The following is a 23,236-nucleotide window of genomic DNA, read 5'->3' on the forward strand; positions in this document are numbered from 1 at the left end:
GACCGAATTTACTTTGAATTCTATGGGATTTCGAAAATCTTTGGTAGCGAGTAGAAACGGGAACTTGCTAAGTAAAATAGAATGCCCCTGACTTTGCTGTCAGTTGCTTACGGAACAAGTGTAAAATGACGTTTAGTGCCTGACTTAGCATTGTTGTAAGAGCTTCACTGATGCTTATACTAGCAGCTGCTTTTTGTATGATCCAACGATGTTAAATCCGATGATCTTAGAGGCCACTCCACAAAAAAGTTCCTTCAATAAATTTATTGTTTCTATAGCTGCATGCCATATATTGTCGCGAGCAAGTTTTATTTGATTGGTACAATTTATTCAAAGAGGATCAAGAACGCATTGACGGCAACCACGTCCAGGACAGCCATTAACATCACCTGATGATCAACACGTCAATAAAATGAAGGAATTGGTGCTTGAGAATCGACGATTAACGGCCAGAGATCTTATTGACATCGTTGGATTATCGGAATGATCAGTGAAAACCATTTTGAAAGATCATTTGGATCTAAGAAAAGTGAAAGCACTTTGCCTTCCGACTACCAAGATGTCATGAAACGTATTATTAGTGACAATGAGTCTTGAATCTAAGCTTACGACCCGGAAGCAGACGATTAATAGGCCGAATAGCATGGCAAAGGTGAGCCGAAGCTAGAAAAACACGAAAAACAGTTTGCTTCGATTATCGAGGCGTATTGCACTGCGAATACTATGCGCCGTTGGCGTAAAGCTATGCGCATGGGTTTTGCACCACGATAATGCTTAAGTGTATACTGCATTGATTTTTCGCGAGTTTTTCGTCAAAATTTCCACCAATATCATGCCTTAACCACCTTATTGGCCTAATTTGCGATTGGAAAAAACGTTGTCACAAGTGTTTTTGGGGCCAAGGATATTACTTTGAGGGGGCGACAAAGATTTTGAAGAATAAATTCGAATTTTAAAATTATAAAAAAAAAGTCTTTCTACTTTTTGCTCATAGTAGTATATCTCAAGAAAGATGAGATGTCAATTTAAGTGACATATCTACCAAATTGTCGATGAAAAAGCTATTAAACTAACTCACAAGTCATTTTGTTTTACATACCCAACGCAAACCATAAATGTAGCCATCCAAATGCAGGGATCTAGAACAGCCGAAACAAGGACTTTTCAATATTCCTCTAATTTTCATAGAATCGGAAGAGATTTGCTAGAACTATTTGGAACATGAATAGTTTATAATAAAATTTAAGGCAGTTATAGATCATAATTGTTTCAAAAACCTTCCTATTAAGTATCTGCATTACAGTTTTGTGAGACATTTGACCGTTTATAATGGCAACAATTGAATCCAAAAGGAAAAAACTTAAGCATTAACCAATATCCTCCATAAAAAAAAAATGTTTTATGCTCAAGAAAGACTTATATTTAGATTTGTGATTTTCGTTACTTTTTCAAGTATTTCAATTCTATTTCCAGTTCTTCTAACATAAAAATGCGTACATTATTCTTCTCAATCATCAACGAATTAATAATAATATCTTATTTAGAGTAAATACAACAAAACTCCACCAAAAACCACGATAGGATGAGCGACAGCTCCTAATTCTATTTACCAAACTCGCAAGGCTGCTAGTTATGCGCCACAAAATTTCTATAAGCAAGTGTGGGAAAATTATATAAGAGCACCCACCTCACAATGGTCATAAATTTTCAGCATTCAAGCGTCACGCAATTATACTGCCACCGACCCACGCATTTGCAATGAGCTTTTCTAAAATTATGCACCGCCAACTTTGTTGCATACAAAATGCTATTGAACGACTCTATTAAATGTATGCAACACAAACGCACAACTGCATGCAGTTGCAGACGCGCCTCGATGGATTGGCGGCAACGTTGGCAAGGCATTCAAGCAACTAGGCAAGCAGCGAGGCAAGAATTCGCTACACATTTATCTTCATCCACTCTAAATAACCATGAACTTTTGCCTAATTGATTTATTACATTCAGTGAAAATGGCATTAATTATGAAATCACAACAACAATGATAACAATCATAACAATATTGTAGATAATAACGGATAGTAGCTGTATTTATTTAACATTAAAGAGCAGACAAGCAGCAGTGCCATGGCAACTAAGCCAATATGAGTGATTGTGTGTGTGTGTGGGTAGGTGCCTCGAACAAGTAGCTGGTCATGAAAGTGATGAGGCTAAAATGCTGCTAGACGCGCTAGCTTGGCTGCAAACACACCCAAACCGAGAACGAAACAAACGAACTCATTGATGGCAACGCCTGGACACAAGAAAAAACGTTAACTACGAAGCTATAATACCCTTCACCAATAGAAATGTTTTGCATACAAGGTTTTGATTTGGATCGGTCAACTATATGATATGGTGGTTCGAACTGGAACATATGCTGGGATATTCTAGACTTGCCTTTGACAAAAATCTATGTAAAATTTCAAGAAAGTATCTCGTCCTTGTAATAAGTTTTCCCTACAAGGCTTTATTTTTATCGGTCAGTTTGTATGGCCGCTATATCCTATAGAGGTCCGATCTGAACAATTTGCTGGGGTATTGTAGCCTTGCCTTAGACAATAATCTATGTCAAATTTCAAAAAAATATTTCGTCTTAGAAAAAAGTTTTCCATATAAGGACTTCATTTTGATCGTAGAGTTTGTATGGAAGCTGTGGTAAACTCAATATTTGCTGTTTAGGGTATAATAACGAGTGCAGACTATGCTGATGATTGAGTTGATTATGCGCATGGTGATTGCTGATGCGTTGGTGGCTGCTCAAGTGTTGCGAAATTTCCATACAAACAGAATAAATATGTATTAAAGCAGATGTAGCAACTGCAGGCAACATCTACATTATATATATACATACATATATATGTACGTGTGCCACTTGCTGCCTGTTGAGCACGATTGATCATTTAAAGACAATTCTAAAAGCTAGCGAAAAAACGGTACATAAAAACTGTTGCAACTATTAATTACTGCATTGCTGCATCATTGGCTGCCGGCTGAGCTCATAATTTTTTAATGGCGCAAATTACTAGGCAAATGAAGCGTACACCAGCGCTGCACACATGTGCCACCAAATAGATATAGACCAATAAATGCGTGCACTCGAAGCTAAAAATCATGTGCAACACGGTGTGGCAGCGACGCGACTGCATACGCCGGCGGCTAACTGCAGGCGGTTGGCGTTGCAGCAGTGAAGCGGAAAAATGGGATTTAAATGCAGCATCACTCATGTGACAGCTGTGTGGCACGTCAAAAATATGCTCGTAAAAATATGTGTGTTGCATTGCATATGCGCATGTATGTATGTATGTAAATAGATATTTACACTCTATGTAAATGCAATTGCGCGGGTGCTGCCAAAGTAGTGTGCATGTTCGGATTATTTTAGTTGTTTTTCAGTCATAAAAAATAGTTCGTAAAGCTGCTGTCAACTTTTCTGACAAATTAACTACAAATAATTATGTCAAAAAGTTGTTGTGCGCAGTTTTTCGAAAAATCAGCACGATATTTTGCCTTGAATTAGAGAGCACACATGGAATTCACATACAAAAAACATAATATTTATAAATAAAATCTTCGAATGAGCATTATAATAATAATAAAAACATAGAACCCATTTTAAATTTTATAGTCTTCTAATAACAATTAGAGTCAATCGAACATTTGAAACTCTTGCAACTTGAAGGAATCAAAGCCAGCAACATACCTTAAGGTGCAAAACGTTAACCAGGGGATCGGAATCTTAGCAATTTTATATATACATATAGTATACATTTGTATATAACTCATACACTGATCGAAATATTCGGCATAAGGTTTGTTAAAAAAACCAAAATCATTATATGAAGTATATGGGAGTTGGGGTAGTACCGACCCGATTTTATCTTTTAACTATTATCATGCCCTAACTAAAAAAATTGTCCCTGGGTTTCATTAAGGTTGAATTTAGCATACTAGTGGCAAATTCTAAAGTTATATTAATTTGATCTTGATTTATACACTAGAAAATTCATGAATGCGCCCATTTTCCATTGTGGCATAGGAATGTGAGGAGAATGCCATGCATTAAATTAGATATAGGATTTCACCTTAAAAAGTTGTCCTCTGTTGCCATCTCGAAGGTAAAATTTTATATCTGTATTTTTATGCCATCTCGAAGGTAAAATATTATATCTCTTTATTTTTAATATTTTTCTGTCAGTATTTAAGTTCTTTCTATTTACTTTTATAGTAGTTAGTAAGAAAAAAATTACAATTAATTATTGATCTGAATTTTTTTGAAACAGCCAGTTTGAAGCCATAAAACTCACATACTTTCACAAAACTTAACAAAAGAAATCATAAAATGATTTTAGCATCATCAATTCGCTACCCAAGCGCATTTATAAGCGAATCTTCAACAAGCACCCTCAAAACCCAACCATTGCATCCTAACTCAACAGCATTCTTCACAATACTAGTTCGCTGTCTACAAATAACGACTTTGCTTTGTTATGAATTTCACATTTCAAGCATTCCTTATTGTTTTTTGTGGATGGTAATTTCATTTAGTCAATTCCATGTTTCATTCCCCACAAACAACGTTCCTTTAAATGTTGTTTCATACCAACAAAATCGATTTCAAAACCAGTAATTCACAAGTGGAAAGTATAAACAAACTGGTTGTGAACTCCAGCTGTTGGCATGTGGTGGAACGTATTTCCTATTGTTTGTGTTATTGCCACTTTGACTTTGCGCTATGTTGCGCAATTGCTTTTGCCATTTATAAACATAAAGAATGTTGAGCAACATTGTAGTGGATACATGTTGCATTAGCAACTTTCCTTTTGCGCATACACACAAGCATATTATATACAAAATATATACATATGTACATATGTACATATAAATAATAAAAAAAATAATTAAAATATAAACATTTTATAAAATAAATAAATTTTATTTAATTTTGCTTCTACATATAGTAATTGTAATTATTTTTAGCTGGAATTGGCAAATACATACATATATATATATATATATATATATTTACATACATATAGGGCTCTACATATACTATTCATATATATGTACATACATGCAAAAATATTCGCTCATCTAAACACTCAACACTACCAAATATATAATACACTCATTAACACTTTTAAGGCCAAAATTCAGTAAGTTTCAATATTTGACAGTTTAGATGCCAGTGTTTTAGCGCGCAAGATTAATATTCTTGTTACTATGAAACATTGTTTAGTTCTTTGCATCTTCCGCTTGCAGGTCTTCGCAATAGTCACAATGCACACAAACATATGTATATATAGTACATGCACGCATATCTACATGTAAGCGCATAGCAATACCCGATATACGAACGAAGGCAGCGCTGCGCTGTCAACTAAGCTGCGCACATGCACATACATGCGAACACATGCAGCAACCCTTAAGTTTTACAATGATCTGATTTATGTACTATAACTCACTTACCTCACATTTATATGAACAATAAATGTTGAAATTTCTTCAAATAAACTCCAAGTCCTTGATTCGTTGCTTAATTGCACATAAAAGTCTACTTTTTGTTTGAAAATCCGACTGCGTTCGCCCACGACACACGCAACATTCATTGCACTTTTCACACGCGAAAAAAACACACTAAAAACAACGCCCGCACTAATATTTCACATGAAATCGATGAAATGAAATCCCGTTGCTTGAATTTTAAAGAAACTTTCGATTTAGCTACGATATTTAATAAAATATTAACAATTTTCACGAACTACTTTTAACAACAAATCTTACACGCGCGAACAACGGAAACTGACGCCGAAACAGTTACTTGGCAGACAAAGCAAAATGAGAAAAACAGAGTGGCACACAGGTAAATGAAATTGTTACTTTTTAAAAAATAGTAATAATAATTTAAAAAATAATATTTTGTGAGGGAATATGTTCTATATATGCATATATATTATAAGTTATTAGAATATAAAAAATGGAAATATTGGAGAGTTGCATTAAACTCAATAATTTTGAATTTTTTATTATCTAAAGAGTTTCCTCTACTTTGGTTGAAACGGAAGGTAACAAATGATTAGGAAGAAGGAAGTGGAAGCAGGGTTGCACCAAAATGTAAAATTCATTCAAAATTTTATTGAAAAAGGTAATTCAAATCAAAAAGTCTGATTTGCGTAATGTATAAAATAATAATAATCAAATTTTTATAATAAAAAAATATTTAAATAAAATTCGTACCAAGTGAATTTTTTTTTAAAGAAAACAATTAAATTTATGTCTTGAATTGATTACAATCCAAAAACCAAAATATTCTAAATCAAATATATGTACATCCGAATTTAAAAAATATATTAAAGAAAAATACAGGTAATAACTGAAAGACTAGTCTTTAAACAAAATGGCGGCTTCCCCAAAATATAGTATTTTTGTGAAAAAATTTACACTCTAAAAAATCGAAATTATAGCTGACATATAAATGTAAAAAGATCGTGTGAAAAATGTGAAGCCAATCGGTCTTACGGTTTCGGAGAAATTTCTTTACCGATTTTGAAAACGACGTTTTGAGAAAGAATCGTTAATCCGGATTAACTGCACTAATCCAGATTAATTAAGGAGTTAGCGAAGATAACTCCGTTACTAACTCCCATTACAAGAGTCATCTGTCAAGGCGATAACGCATACATTGATATTAAATTATTACCCAGCTGACGATCAGATAATCAAACAGCTGCTAATCATATTTATATAATGTACTGTCTCTTGCTTTTAATTACAATTTTGAAACGTGGTGATAATTTTTAAATATTATATAGACATTTTAAAATTGCTGCATTAATGAAAACATAATTAATTAAGGAAAAATAAAAATAAATTATAATTTGTAGTGCGCCTCTCTGAGATTTTCTTGCAAAAAAGAAATAAACTTTACATATGAACGGGTTTTATTTATTTTATATTACTGTTTTTAGTGTAAAAATAACAAAATTTGAACTTTGCTGCAACCCTGTTATCGCTTCCTGCTCCTTTTACATATGTACCATTCGGTACTTGCAATAAAAAATATTAAACATATTTTATATAAACAAATATTTTGTTTAAAAACCCAATTTATATACTATTTTTTATTAAAATTAAATAATATTATATCTTAATAAAATGAAATTCTTTTAATAAAGTAGAACAGCATACATTTTCAAATTTGGTTATAAACTTTTTTCTTTTTTGTATTTGTCCACACACGTGGCACCCTGCTAATGAGATGCAATTTACTCCTACCCACCACTCGGTAACTGTCTCAGTGTAAGTTTCCGTCATTCGCTCGTGCCAATATTCGCTGCAAAATTAGTTGGTGAAAATCGAAAGTATTTATTTAAATACCGTAGTTAATTTAATTATATATTGAAAATATTAAAGTTGAGAAAGTGCTTTGTTGAATTGTGAAAAGAAATTAGTGCGGGAGTTGTTTTTAAAGTGTTAATTTCGCGTGTGAAATAATTAAGTGCAGCGAGTATGCGCCATTGAGCGTCGCGTCGGTCGTTAGCAAGTTAAAAGCAATTCACGAAAAACGAAGTTAAAAGAAGTAACGTAAGGAGGCTGATTGAAGCAAAAGCAAACATTTCAAGGTTAGTAGCTATTCTTAAATATGTAAATATGTATGTTAATAGTGTGTGGTTGCAAATGGAATTTTTTTATGCGCTGTGTGCAAATACATATGTATATGTATGTGCGTGCATAACAATTAGACGTTGACACTTCGTAAGGTGTAAAGCAAGCACAAATAAATCAAATACAGCAAGTATGTGTTGGTATGGATGTACATATGTACATACATACATTTTATTCTTTCGCGAACTTCTTCCGATTCAAATACAGCATGCAATTGTGAATGTAGGAATGTACATACATACATACATATGTATATGTATGCGTAAGTATATATGTATGTATATTTGCTCTTTCGCGAATTTCTTCCGAAGTTGTAAGTGCTTCAATGTGTAACAGAAAATAGTTAGAATGAGTGCAGAAAATAATATGATCCAGGGAGTTTCAAACTGTCGGTGTGCTGTTTATTAGTTATGCTTATGCATTTATAGAGGGTGTGCAAGTATGGGAAATGATTATATGATTAAGGCTTATACATCCATATATGTAATTTTTAAAATTATTTTTACATATACATATATTTTTATATCAGAAAATCGGCTAAGTAAATGCAATAATAAATTAATTTCTAATTTATTTAATTTTGTAGAAAAAAATTATGGCATTATCGTAAGTAAAGTTGTATGAAGAAAAAATTGAGTGCTCCACAACTTAGTTTACCCACAAGTTCAAGGTTAAAGATGTTTTAAATAATATTGGTTACTTCCAAGAACCAAAACATTAATTAAAAACATTTGAGTTAATATTTAAATTTAAATTTTTATTTTTTACTACCGAAAATCTTAATAAAAAAATTATTTTTAAAATTCATAAACCGGATTTACATATATATTAAAAATTAAACCCTAAATACCGGATAGAAAAAAATGTTTATACCAAGGTCCCAGGCTGATCTTATTAATTAAAATTAATTAATTAAATAATTAAAAAAATAGATTAAATTTAATAAAAAAAACTTCCTGAAATTAAATTTTACATACCCAAGGTTCAAGATTAATAATGTTTTAAACAATATTGGTTATCTCCAGGGTTCCAAATAATGCATTAAAAACATTTGAGTTAATAGTTAAATAAATTGTTTTTTTTATTTTTTATTACAGAAAATATTAATTAAAAATTATTCTCAAAATTCATAAACCGGATTTAAAAATTAAAAATATAATCCTAAATACCGGAAAGAAAAAAATTTTAATACCAATATTACAAAAAAAAAAAAAATAATTGAACGAATTTAATAAAATTTTTTTTTTTTAAATAAAATTTCTAAATATTTAAACTCTTCATGTATTACATCCATTTAATTATTATTTTATAGTTTCAGTTAAATAAAGGTAAATCCTTAATATAATTTTTCATTTCATTACACCTTTTGATTTGAATAATATTTTTTTGCTCGCTGGTTCAGTTTTTAATTTAAAAAATATTTTTTTAATTTTTATTACCGGTTTTGAGATAACAAAAATTAAATTTCCGATTTTTAATTCCAAATTTCTAAAACAAAAAATTTTGTTTACAATTTTAAAAAATAATTTATCAATTTTCATATCCGTTTTGAATTAGCAAAAATTATATTTGCGTGTTTAATTCCGATTTTTGCGTAAAAAAAATAATTTTCAGATCTTAATTACATTTTTGTTTAATGAGTTATTTCATAAAAGTTTTGGTCACCAGCAAACTGAGTTCAACGCCCATTTTATTTCATTCCCATTAGCTGTTATTAAGCATCACTTAAAAAACATATAATTCGATTAACTTGAATGAAATTATAAAAAGCGTTAGCAGCAATCGAAGAGAAATTAGCGAAAACAAGTGTACGCCAAAAATTAAATTGAGTAATATCCCTCAAAGCATCCAAACATAGGCCTCATATGAACACATGACACGCACGTACGGCAGATAAGCCAGCGCTTCTCTAATTAACTTCATTGAAATGGTAAACAATCTTGTTATAAACGCCGGCCACAACAAATGAAAGCAGCCACCACAAAAACCAACAACATATACAACAATAAAAGCAACACGATAGTGAAAAAATTCAGCAACAAATATGCAAGTACAACTATAATAACTACTGTTACGAACTTAATAAACAAGATTATTTAATTTTTTTTTGTTTTTGTTTAACCAAAAACCACAATTCGGCGAAGTAGAGTTATATGAGACGCAGCGTGGCGCAGCACATTATAACCAACTCATATGCGAGCGTGTGTGCTGATGCCGCTAACTGGTGACCACTAGAATCCATTGCGAAAGACGATAAATTTTGGGCCAATGCGTGCAACAACAACGACAATGATAAAAGCCAACAGTGTCGAACAAAAGCAGTGATAGTATTGTGATGAAATTAACAGCGACAAGAGCAACAACACTATAGTGCGGCGGCAGGACAGTGCCGAACGTATGAAAGTAGTTAACCTAATCAACGGTAACCGCAGCTTTGTGGCGAAAGCAACGCAACGCGACGCGCGCACTAATTTCCGTCAGTTTACTGTGTGCGCATTATACTGATATTTATATATGTATATGGTATACATATATATGTATGTATATATATAGATTTATCAATGCATGAAATTGTGTGTTTGTGTGCGTGTATTGAGTGGATGCGCCTGTTCGCGTACCAACAGCCGGCCGCGTCCAATTAAGTGGTGCGCTTGCCGCAGTCTGCGGTTGCGCATGCGTAATTTGCTACGTAAAATCTGGTTTATAAGCAAAAATTTCATTTTCATGTTTTGTTCGGTTATTTTGTTTCAGATTTGATGTTCAAACTTCTTTTTATAGCCTGCACGAAGCACAGTAGCCATGTCCATCTGTCGGTTTATATGCAAACTAGTCTTTTAATAGTAGTAAATATATTGATCTGAAATTTTGCACACGTCTTTTTCTCTTCAAGAAGCCGCTCATTTGTCAGAATTGTCGATATAGAAGCATTGTAGCATATAGCTACCGTACAAATTGAAAGATCGGAATCAAGTGCTTGTATGAAAAACTTTTTTATATTACAAGATATCTTCACGAAATTTTACACGGATTATTATACAAGGCAGGGCTATAATATCCAAGCAAATTATTCAGATTGACCTACTATAACATATAGCGGTCATACAAACTGTTCGTTCCAAGTCATGTTCTTGTATGGCAAACTTTTTTATTTGATGAGATATGTTCACGAAACTCGGTATGAATTATGGTTTGAAGACTGCGCCACAAACTCGAAACAAACTGTTCAGATTGAGGTACAATAGCATATAGCTGTCATACAAACGGATCGATAAAAATTGAGTCCTTGTGTGAACAACTTTTTTATTTGTGAAGATATCTTCACTATATTTTATACATATTTTTCTGAAGAACAACCTTATAATCTCCTTATATATTATATAGATCGGAGCACTATAGCATATAGCTGTCATACAAACTGACGAATCAAAATCTAGTTCTTGCATGGAAAACTTCTTTATTTGAAAAGATATCTTCTTGAAATTTGGTATAGTTTATAGTCCAAGTTAAACCTATAATCTGCAAACAAATTGTTTAGATCGCACTACTATAGCATATAGCTGTCATACAAACTGACCGATGAAAATCAATATACATTTTTTTTATACTGTTCTTGGTGTAAAAAAGCACCTCTGAAGGGTATTATAGCTTCGAATCAGCCGAAATTAACGTTTTTTCTTGTTTTTGTTTTTGTTTTTGCCTTTATTACATTTTTCTTTTTGTTGTAGCGCAACATTTTAGTTATCAGTGAAATTGCGCTTGTGTGTGCATTTCCACCAATTTACTGCCGAAATTCAATCATTTACTTTACCTATACAAATAACCCGTTACAAGCGTTTTATATGCTCTCCCTTTTTGTCTGCTTTGTCTCTCCCAGCACTGGCGCTAACCCACTCGTGGTTTATTAATAGAGCCAATGGCCCCACAACTTACCGGTTACCTGTTAGCGCGTCGATTTGTTGCGCTGCATGATAACAAATTCATATTCACATATGTATCTATATATACGGATATATACATTCAGCTTTGATTATCCTTCCGGTAGCGGCCATTCACTTGTCTAGTATTATTAATTTAGTATTAATCCCTTTATCGGCCGCTTAGTCGGCGGTTGCCATTGTGCGGTGCTCATTACGGCAGCTTTGCTGGATTGCTTTGCGATTTAATGCAAACGGTATAAATTTATGCTTATGAAGATATATATAATGTATTTATAAATATATATTTCTGTACTAAAATTTCGTTTATGCCGTATTTGTTGCGTTGATTTATTCTACTAACTCATTTGTAAGCAGTTTAGCAGCCCAAACATACTTGTAGCTCTAGTATTAAATATTTATTTATTTGACTATTAAATACACATATTTACTTATATATATACCTATATAAATGCGCTTCAATTTGCAATATCTGTTATCAGCGCTTAATTGTGTGTTCATTGCCTACAACTTTGCATTAAAATTTTCACTTTATCAATTATATGGAGTTATATGGCATAGACATATTTATTCTTACAAGCTTACAAGTAAATATGTGCATGAGTATAAGCGTGTATATTTCATATTTGCGTGCGATTAAATATTGTTTGACTTTATTGATGCGGCTTAGTTTTATCTGACATTAACAGTCAACGCCGCTCAGCTTGTGTGGATTAAAACTGTGGTATGTAAGGGTTTGGAGAGTGAAAGAGGGGAAAGTTACTAAACAAGTACATATGGTACGTGTCATGTATACTAGGTATGTATATATGGCATACATATATGTAGGTGTTAAAAGCAAAGTAAAAGAAAGTAAAAGATCCCATTAGTAGTATGAACCATAAGTTCCAATATATCTCTCTACAGACTCGACCTACAGGTCGGGATCGAATTAGTCTTTTCTATAGTATTTTAAGGGTTGAACGCGTTTTCCTTTTTTAAATCCCAAGCATGCTGTAATTTATATAAGCTAAACTGTGTATAGTAATTAGTTTGACAGGAATTTCGTACCATCCAGAAGGAAATGTCCTTATAAAATATATATGGAAATGATCAACATGACAAACTGAATCAATTTAGCCGTGTCTGTCAGTCTGTCTGTTACTCAGGTAAATCAGTTTTTGAGATAACGATCTTTTCTCCCGAAGGCCGGCAGGTGCATTGCTCCGAAATGTGCTGTAAGGCTCAGGGACACTGGGCATATGAAGGTGTCCGAACACGGACACGCTGAAATTAGCTCTTTCTTTAACTGCATTCCTGAAAACTTGGATCTCTGCGTCGCAGTAGCTACTCACGGCGGCTTTTTTTTCACTCACATACCGCCGAGGGATATGTGGTTGGGGAGGAGTCGCTGAAGAAGACGTGTAGAGAGCTTTTTATCTGTGAATCTGTCGGAGCCAAGAGGGAAGGTTGGAGAAGGAGTTTTATGTAAAGAGCTATCCGTCAATCTTAGGTTTAAGCGACCGGACCACTGTAATATTCTTTAGGTAGAAGTGTCTGATACTAAGATGGCATCAGACATGCTGCTACGAAGTACAGCCTCTTTTAGGAAGGTGAGCATTCACTCGAACAATAGAGCAGCGATTCTAGCGCTGAGCTCGCTAACAGCGCACTCAAAGCTAGTCAAGTAGTGTCTGTCAACACTAAAAATAACATTAAGCTACTTCAAAATAAGTCTCGTTTGAATTCCTGATGACAACGTGTTCGCTGGGAACTGCAAAACCAACGAACCTACAGGAGGGAGTAACCTTGCCACGCTCACATTGACATGAAACCTCCATTGGCATCTTACATTCTAGTACTGGCCTAGAGTTGAACGCAAGAGATTTATAGAACTACTTGACCTAAGCAAAGTGTATTGGCTGACCAGGAGACATAGTCGAATCTGACATTAGCCGTTTCAACAAACTTATTTTAGCTAACACAACGGACTGGCGTCCTAAGCTGTTCAAGTCGGATAACTTTTAGGGTCGAACTTTTAACATAACCTAGCCTGCTTTTTTGTCGGAATCGCCGATATCGTACCACTGTAGCTGTATATGGGTTAATTTACAAGGCAATGACACAATTTCCAAAGAAATTTTTTCGGATGGGATCACTACATATAGAAAATAGCTGCGATACAACTGAAATTACCGTTTTTCTTGTTTTTGATTTAAATATTTTTACCCACTTCTTTGACTTAATAGCAGAAAAAACAAATTTTGAAATTCTTATTTCCTCATTGACTTTACTTTAAGAGGGTATACAAATTTATACATTTATACCGGTAAGTCTTCTCAGAAAATACAATACAAGACTCCTTTAAACTATTCAATTCTGCTATTTTATTTCATCTACGAAAGATTCCACTAATAGAATTAGATTCTGATTTTGTTTCTGCTTCGTTAGTAAAATTTCAAGCTATTCTACTCAGAAAACTTTACAAATCAGACGATCAAAATGACGATTTTCACCTTTTCCTACCACTGAAACCACAAGTTTTTGTAAAATCGTATTTTTATTCGTTCAAAGATTCGATGGTTTGAATACAAAGGAACTCGGATTGACCCTATACTACATAATATATAGGGACTAACTGTTAAATATCAATAGTAGAACAGAAACATACTAAGCTTATTGTACATGAGCTTTGAATTGAAGGAGATATTATAATAATTTACTACCTTCACTTACAAAAAAATATTCAGAATTGCATTTGATGCCACTGTTACATATACTGTAAACTATTTTACGCATAATTATGCATGTAAAGCCTAACCTCACTTTTTGCCTTCAAACACACATCAATTACCTGTCAGCTATTTATCTGACAAATCAAATGCCAAACACATCATAGCCGACTATGGCAACATGTACAGGTCATGACATTGAGTGACAAGCTAGAATGACATTATCGCTCAAAAAGTCACACACGCGCAACGAAATTACGTCAAACGCCGATTTGGCGGTGAATTAATTGCAAAATGAAGAGAAGAGTGCAAATCAATGCAAAGAAATAATTAAAATTCCAACTGAATGGCTGCTAAATGGGGCAGTGCAAGCGATGCAACCCTGTTGGCACTTGATTCGACTAAACCACTCAGCAGACCACTCATTTGCCGCACAGCCGTTATTTTGTTTGTCTAATAAAGCTGTGCTGGAGTAGCTGTCGGCCAGTTTTGTGTATGTTCCTTGCCGTTCTCACACCCCTTTGTGCCCTACCTCACACTCTTGTGCATTGAACGGTCAAGTAAATTAGTTAAATTGATTGCATTTTTTGCTCCAGCCCTTGAATGGCAAAGGTAAATTAATTTTCTGTGCAAAAAAATATATGTATATTTGTGGTATTGTTATCGGTTAGTATGTAGGTATTTGCCAGGATATACATATGTATTTACACAAGTCTTTTGTGGTCAAGCAAAGTGCAGTGGCACGCTTGATTTGACACTGAAGGCACTTCGGCAACGGCAACAGCAACAGCAACAAAAGCCTGCCTATATAATATTCCCATGTGTTGTGGCGCCGAAAGGGATGAGCTTTAAGGCCGCATTGCACACAAGCTGCATGCAACAAGCCCTGAGTCTCATGAGTCCAATGCAGGAGAGCAGTCACATGAGGGCAGGCCGGTTCGCTTTAAGCACTTAGAGCTGCGTGGCACGCAGTGCATAATGGTCAATGCTGTGTGCGTGTGTGCCTGCGTTGGTCAATGCCAGAAAACCAATTGATTTTGTAGCCGCTAACCAAGCCGACTCAGCTCGAAACCATTTCCGGCTGCTGCTGCTGCTGCAACTGTTGGTGGTCAAGTGGCAAGGCCTGAAGTGGCAGCTTTGCTTGCTGTTCACTCTTAAAGTGGCATTTATTGCCAACGGCGGAAGCTGAAAACTTTTCCCGCTCCACTCGCCACTCCGCACTCCGCACTCTTGCGTTTGAGTGGAAAAGTGTGCCAACATTTTGAGTGCTCAACGCCCTTTACTTTTAATTCCAAGTGGTCTCCCATTGATTGCCATATATTGGAAATTCCGCCTTTTTAATTTCGTTTAATCCACTCCATGCCGGCAGGCACCCTGTATTGCCTCTGCCCGAGCTAATATTGAATAAAGTTTCTCAAGCTTGCCAAGTTTGCCATAACCCTTGGCAGCGCAAGCGTTGAAGAAAAAACTTTTCCGGTTGCAGTTTTTGCACTCTTTCTGACTTTGCAACAGCTTCGTGCAGCAAATCGCAATAGATTTGCAACAACAATTGCTCGCAGATTCGCTGAGTTTTTGCCGCTGCTTGGCAACGTTCGCAGCAGCTACTTAATGGATTTTAATTATGCATAGATTTTTGCCAGCGCGGAAATGGCTATAAGAAATGCTCCGTTGCACGCTGCAACGCGGCTGTGGCGCGTTTTGACGTTTGGCAGCGTTGCACATTCGACGCGAGCGCGCATAAGCAATCAGTCGCTCGCTATATGCACTGAGCAGCCAAGAAATCGTTGTTCATATATATATTTCTTACATATTTGAGCAGCTAATGCACCAACTTCCGCCGCGAATGCATTTAGTTTGCGCAAAAAAAAAAAACTATAAAGCACCAAATAGCTTGATGTAAGCGTCTGCAAACTTTTATTTTAAACTTTAATATTTTTTCGAAGCGAAATACTTTCTGTGCTTATAGTTTTCCGTTCTTCGGCTTAAGCTTCGATTTTTTCGCTAATATGGGTTTTTTATTTTATATTTCCAGCAGCTTTGCTTAATAACCTGGAATTTTTATTTTTTATTATTATTATTTATTATTTATATTATTTATTTTTTTTATTTTTATTTTTAAAATTAATAAAATCTTATAATATTTTTATTTATTTTTTAATACCTTTGTAAACTGCTTTTAATATTTTTGTATCAAAATTGCTTTGGAAAAGTTTTGTATTATCTCCTTCTGTGAAAATAAAATATTTATAGGTAACAAAGCTTTCCTCGGGTAAAAAACCGCCTATATTTAACATTTTTATTCTCATATAAAAATTAAATATTTTATTCGAATTTATTATTGCTACAAGCATACACTATTAACAAAGAAATTCAGAAATTTTTGGAAAAAATATTTTAAGCTCAGAAAACACAAAGTTTATCGCATAATTTAAAAGCTGAAGAGCTTCTCGAATGCTCATTTGAAATCAGAGCCGACCCGAGACAATTTACCTCTCTGTTATGCTTGAAACCACCTCACTTTGCAGAAAGTATTTTGGAGTTTCACTACCACGTATTGTCTCAAGCTAAAGCAAATCCTTTCATTCTGACTAAAGTGGAGATTTAAGGGTCAGGCGTAAAAAAGTGCAGCTCTAGGTGTTTCCTTTTGGTTTTCAACATCCGATAGATTGAGGCTAACCTTTTTTGTGCTTTACTTGCTACCTTTGCAAAAATTACTCTAAATTCTCGTATTGTTTAAAGTTTGAATATACCCATATCACTTTTTTCATCAACTTTTTACTTTTCCTTTCTGCTTGTGAGAAAAGTTTATGTCTTGCATATTGAGAGTTCCTGATTTTCTGTACTACCTTAGCTTTAACAGTGGTTGCAGCTTCTAATTCTCTCGTAGTTTTCATAATCGTGTGATACTCATCTCATCTGTTAACTTACGAGTAATTTGCCTCTTGAATAGTCTCTTATTTTGAGATTGTTTGCGACATAGTTGATGCCTATAGATATGGGGGAAAAGGTTGCACGGCCCCACCATACACAGTTGAATCAATTCGACGCCGGATTATCCGACTAACTATTCAGTTTGGTGAAAAGTGCTCTTCGTCTTAGACAAGGCACCGGATCAGACATTCTTTAACATTTATTATTTAAAGATAATCTCTTGCAAATGTTGGCCGCGACTACGTCTCAGATGGTCCATCCATTGATTAGAATTTTCGTTCGAACATTTTGACTGGTAACTGACGAATGACACGCGTGATGTTTTGCTCAAGGCTTGTATCGAAACGAGATTGTCCGCATAGACTTTCGACATTACATATCCCCACAGGTAAAGGTTTAACGGTGTGATATCACACGATCTTGGTGGCGAATCGACAGGCACAAAACGTAAATTATCTGCTCACCAAAGTGTTTTCTCAATAAATTCATTGATTGATGCGATTGATGGCAGTGGCGCCGTCTTGTTGAAACCAAATATCGCCGAGACCACAAGCTTCAATTTCAGGTATCAAATAGTCGGTTATAATGCGCGATAACGGTCGCCATTGACGGTTACGTTCTCACCGGCATCATTTTTACAAAGATATGGACCGATGATTTCACCGGTCCAAAAACCACACCAAACCGTTTTTTTTCTGGTTGAAATGGGAGCTCTAGAATTTCTTCGGGTTTCTTTTTTTCTCAATTGCAGCAATTTTGCTTGTTTACATATCTAAAGCTTCAGAAATTGGGCTCATCGCTAAACAAAATTTGGCTCGAAAACGTCGAATCTTCGTGGAACTTTTAAAACGCTCATAGAGCGAAGCGAAGTCGCTTGGAGAGGTCGAGCGGCTTCAGTTCTTGCACAAGCTGTTTTTTGTACGCTTTCAATTTATGATCTCGACGAAAAATGCCCCCAGTCGTTCCACACGTCAGTCCGAACTGCTGCGAACGTCGCCGAATCGACTTTCCGCGGTGTTCGTGTACACTCTCAGCTACGACTGCCATATTTTCTTCACTGCATGTTGGACGTGAATATTATCCAATAATTAATGCTGAATCTCAAGATAGGTGATGGTGTCGCGAATAGTACACTGATTCTTCTTCTTTACGCAATTATAGCCGAGTTAACAACAGCGCGCCAGTCGTTTCTTCTTTTCGCTACGTGGCGCCAATTGGATATTCCAAGCGAAGCCAGGTCCTTCCAACGGAGTGGAGGTCTTCCTCTTCCTCTGCTTCCCCCGGCGGGTACTGCGTCGAATACTTTCAGAGCTGGAGTGTTTTCGTCCATCCGGACAACATGACTTGGATCTCTACTTGGATCATTTTTCAAACCTTATTGATCTTTTAAATTATTATAACAAATCCCTTGTGTGCTTTTATTTCCTTCTTCATAAAAACTTAAATAATTCTGAAACTGCATTATCATCAATTATTTGTAAAATATATTCTCCATATGGATTTGAATTATGACCATATTCTAAGCATAAATACATCATTCTTTAACATTTTACAATTTATAGTATTCATCGGCGTGGCAACATGCCGCTCTGCATATTTAATTTAATTTATTTGTTGCACTTAAATCATGCCACAAGCTGTGGCAGGCGAACTTTAACACAATCTTAGATCGAATAATTAATTTGCCTCATAAAATAAAACGGCTTTAAATAAATTAATTGTCTGCGCTTCAAGTACGAGGGCTGTTCGGAGCTACACTTTGCAACATATTGTGGAATAAATGTTATTTTAAACACGTTTACCACATGTCAGACACGCAGTCTGCCTCAACAATTGGCTGTCATGAGTTGACACTCGCGAGTCACAGCACCACGGGTAGGAGCCCACAAGTCTACAAATACTTTATAATATACCAAGAATATATACGAGTTTAATTGTTGAGGGGTGCAAGCTAACCGCATTGAGGTGTAATGACTGACGCAGTTACGCACTGTCATTGTGGTGCAACCAATGTATAACACCTTTTTGGTTAAGCCGAACGCTTGGTTCAACGAACGCGCACACATATGGCTTACGAGCCATTCGGACGAACCTGAAACAGATGCAAAGCGATTAATTGAAAAGAAAGTAATGTAGATGCGCTCATTGCATTTAAAAGAGAGACATTCGTGGAGGGGACACATTAAGTGAAAATAGCTGGGGCAAGTAGCGCCTACAACAGACACGAAAGCCTACAACACACACACCCATATTTTCATACTAATGCAGGTGAATAAATTTAAATAGAGAAATTATTAACAAAACAACAACGAACACAACGATAACAGCAACAACAATAATTTCGAATGGATAACGCTTCAAAAGCGACCTAATATCACCAGCGACGCATCGAAAATTGTCGACTCTTGGACCTGGTTAATTCACTGTTACAATTTTACATTGAACGTCTGCCACATTATGACATTCGTGTTCACAGCAATGCAATAACGGCATAGCTGACTTCAAACCCAACAACAATGCGATTCATTTTCCGCTCGGCTGATCGGCTTTAAGCGTACCCATAGCTGGAAGCGTGAGTTTTTATGGTCAAAATGAATACAAAGTGTCTCTATGCTATTACCATAAAGTCTATACTTTAACAGGAGGAGGAAAATAGTAAGCGAGAGCGGGTGCGAGGACAGTTTAGAACAAAATGCTAATGAGAGTGCGAAGCGTGACATCGTTTTGTAAGCGTAATTGAGAGATCTTCAAAGCGCCACAAGCTGCGTGAATGCAATTTGAGGCAACCGCAACAACAATACTGAGAAATTGTATTTCTGCAACAACAAGCGCTGTGGAATAACGGAATGTAAAAAAGTAGTTTATTTCATTTGTTCATTTCCTAATCTCAAACATGCTAATTCAATGTAAAATTGTAAATTAATTGCTACTTGGTCCGCATAATTATTGTCCACATTATTTGTACCGTGGTCTCTCAAGAATCTCAGAGTCTCCTGCCTCTCAGTTGTATCTTTGTTAGGTCAGTCTTAAGGTAAACACCTCTTATTTTATTTGATCTTTCACAAGTTTGACATTAATTTTCGTTCATGGCCTTAGACCAATCGGTCTTATTTTCATTCCGAAAGTTACACAGAGTTTCTGTGGCCCACAAGACGGCCAATAATAATAATTTTTGTATCCTAAAGTACCGTTAATCCATAACCTTACAGAGTTGGTATATTTTCTTTCAGCAGATTTCTTCACAAGACAGCACCTTGCCTACATCCTCATAGCTAACATTTTGACATACATCCACAATACTAAAAACTTTCTCTTTTGATTAAATCATTTCTACATGTTTGTTATCTGAAGATATCTGATCTGAAGAGTCAGGATATTGAGGAAGATTGGGTACTTGAATCCAATCTGAGATTAATGCCATATTCAAAATAATAACTTTCGTCACAATTTCTTCATATTGTCATGGCAGTCATTTTTTTATAACCGGTTAAACGGTTACTCTTAATAGGGAATGTTTTTAGTCGAACTCCAATATGCTTCTTTTGGGATGGTTTTAACTTTCTTAACCGCTACCTGTGTACTTCATCTTCAGACTTATTTGGGTCCCAGAACAAAGCGGAATCGCTGCCAACCACAAAGCCAATGAAATAGCCAAAGTGGCACCCTTAACCCACTCACATTAGAATGGGACCAAGTTAGATCTACATGGGGATCTTGCGGTCTAACTCTGAAGCAAACGACTTTGCGTGCTCGTCGCAGACGCTGGTCGACGACCCGGTCCAGTGAGACTAACTTAGAGTATAATGCACAAGATGAACTATTGTCTCTAAGCAACGTTCATCTTGCCGCAGTTTAGAGGTTCTTACTTGACATTGCCCAATAGGTTTTCATGCGATAAGGCTAGAAATCTTGACAGACTAAGTTGTCAAAGTTGTATGGAAGAGGGAAGGTGGAAGCATCCGGGCACATTCTGTTCCATTGTTCAGCCTTGGCAAGACTGAGGTTGAAAGAAGTCGACAGTCTTACCCCCTGAACCAGGCCCAAAGCACTTTGTGACAATTTCTAATGGTCTAATGATCTATTATAAAAGAGTATTATAGAACACAAGGGACCGGTATTCTACGCTGTTCAAGTGAGATCTCTGTTAGGATCGCCCTCTTAACTTAAGCTCTAACTCTTTTAAACACGCATAAACCCATACCACGTGAGTTCGTTTCAACTTTCAACACTTCTGTGGCGACCCACGTAGTGCAGGCCCGCAAAATTGGTGCCCGATTCTGAAATTTTTATGAAATCTGGACATTTACGACAGTGAATAACTCTAAATATGGATCGAAGACCAGTCAGTGAATAGAAAAGTTCCTTAACTCGATACCTGCGGATATAACCGATGTAAGGAATGGTAACCACTCTCTTCGAAATTACCATTCCTTCTCTGCTTCGGAAGTTTATCGGATCATATCTTCTGTACACTTGTAGCTGATTCGCTTTAGAATTCTTCAACCACATTGGCTGTCTCTTCAGCACTCCACAATTACATAACATCACTCTGTAGAACAGAGAGAAGAAACAAACACCAAACATTGCGCAATAAAAGTACTGCACCCATGAGACAAAAAAAAACAACTTCAGAAATTTGCATTTGCACATTTTTCCAGCTCAGCTGCCATAGTTCGGCTGTTGAGCCACCGCGAAGTGCGCGCAAAATGCAGAAGTGGAACAAATTAGGCTAACGAAAGCGTCTTTATTATAGGTGCCTGGAGAGGCACACTCATGCATTGCCAACTAAACGATGACCAAGCGGCGGCGCAGTCAAGCGCGGCGACCAAATGGTGGCAGTTGTGGCAAGCGCGCCACCGGCAAGGCACCTCCGTTTGTGGCAAGTCGCACGAGCGCTTAAACTACGTTTCGACTACAACAACAACAAAAGCAGCCACCAACAATTTCAATTTCATGGTTAATTGTTTTTCAAGCGCGTTCGGCGGCAGCAGCGCCTGACCACGGCGCATTTAAATGAAATGGAAATAAAATAATTAAAATAAATAAGAAATTTAGAAATAAGCAGAGGAGTTTGTAGGAAAAATATTATTTAAATTTTTAAACATGAATTCAAAAAAGTTGTGGCCACAAATTTGTTTGAAGGCAGAGAATTCTGCGGAAGACCCGTAACCACATTAATTTCAGGTGCCAAGGTGGGTAATAAGTTTGCAAACATAGCCAGAGGGTGGCCTTGGCGTGTCTAATGATGTTGTTGCATAAAAGTTGCACACATTTCACAGCGTTGTAATGCATGTGGCATGCAACAACAATTTGTTGGCGCTATAAAGACTTTTAAAAAGCAAATTGACGACATTCGAAGATTAATTTCTTAGAAAAAATGAGAAAATTAAAAGAAAAATAATTAAAATATATTTAAATTTTTATAAATTATTTCCGTTCCGACCACAACCTTAAAACCGCGTGTTCTTTTCGCTTTAAATATCAAACATCCGTTTTAGCTGCCGCGCTTTCCGCTTTATTCGCTACAACTACCACCTACTATACCTGCAACAAAGTTGCGGCTTTTCGAAACAATGCCGTCACACAAAAAATGCGAGTATTATTATTATTACAAGGCAGCTGCTTATATAATAGCATATCATGCAACCCCCGTATCGCCCATCAAGCAGCCGCTTAAGCCTGGCAAACTTTTCCGTCAGTCGTTTACCTTGAAATTTACACCACTTGGCAGAGGAAATGGAAAAAAAAGCTAGCGGAAGCGCTGTTGGTGTGACAATACTGTGCCAATATAACCCTCGCACACTCATCAGCACCTTGTCGCTTCCCCACTTGACTCCTTTATGGCCGAAATTTCAGCCGCAAACAAAGTTGCTGTTGCACATGGCAACGCCGCACATTCAACGCTTTGCCGTGTCGTGTGGCACGTGATTTGTTTGCGCAAGTAGCTGCAGGCTA

Source organism: Bactrocera tryoni, chromosome 2 (genome assembly GCF_016617805.1).
Source record: "Bactrocera tryoni isolate S06 chromosome 2, CSIRO_BtryS06_freeze2, whole genome shotgun sequence".
NCBI lineage: Eukaryota > Metazoa > Arthropoda > Insecta > Diptera > Tephritidae > Bactrocera > Bactrocera tryoni.